Source organism: Hypomesus transpacificus, chromosome 9 (assembly GCF_021917145.1).
Source record: "Hypomesus transpacificus isolate Combined female chromosome 9, fHypTra1, whole genome shotgun sequence".
NCBI lineage: Eukaryota > Metazoa > Chordata > Actinopteri > Osmeriformes > Osmeridae > Hypomesus > Hypomesus transpacificus.
Genome location: NC_061068.1, coordinates 16,643,855 through 16,644,125, shown reverse-complemented (window position 1 = coordinate 16,644,125; position 271 = coordinate 16,643,855).

The window sequence follows — 271 nt, the reverse complement described above, 5'->3', positions numbered from 1 at the left end:
GCTCCCTTACGTCTACAAACCGGTTCCAAAAATGACGTAATGCGGGCAATTAGTAAACTCGCACAATTATCATTGATGTGCCACTTTTCAGAAAGACAATTTTTCAATTAAACCTTCAACATTTATTTTCTCCACCTTAATGTTGGAGAAATACTATTACTATACTATTACTACGTTAATAGTAAGAAGATACTTAATTAGGCATTGATGTAGCCTACACGCGGTCCGTCGTTCAGATTTTGGTGCCTGACTCACTGTGCAATAGTGATGT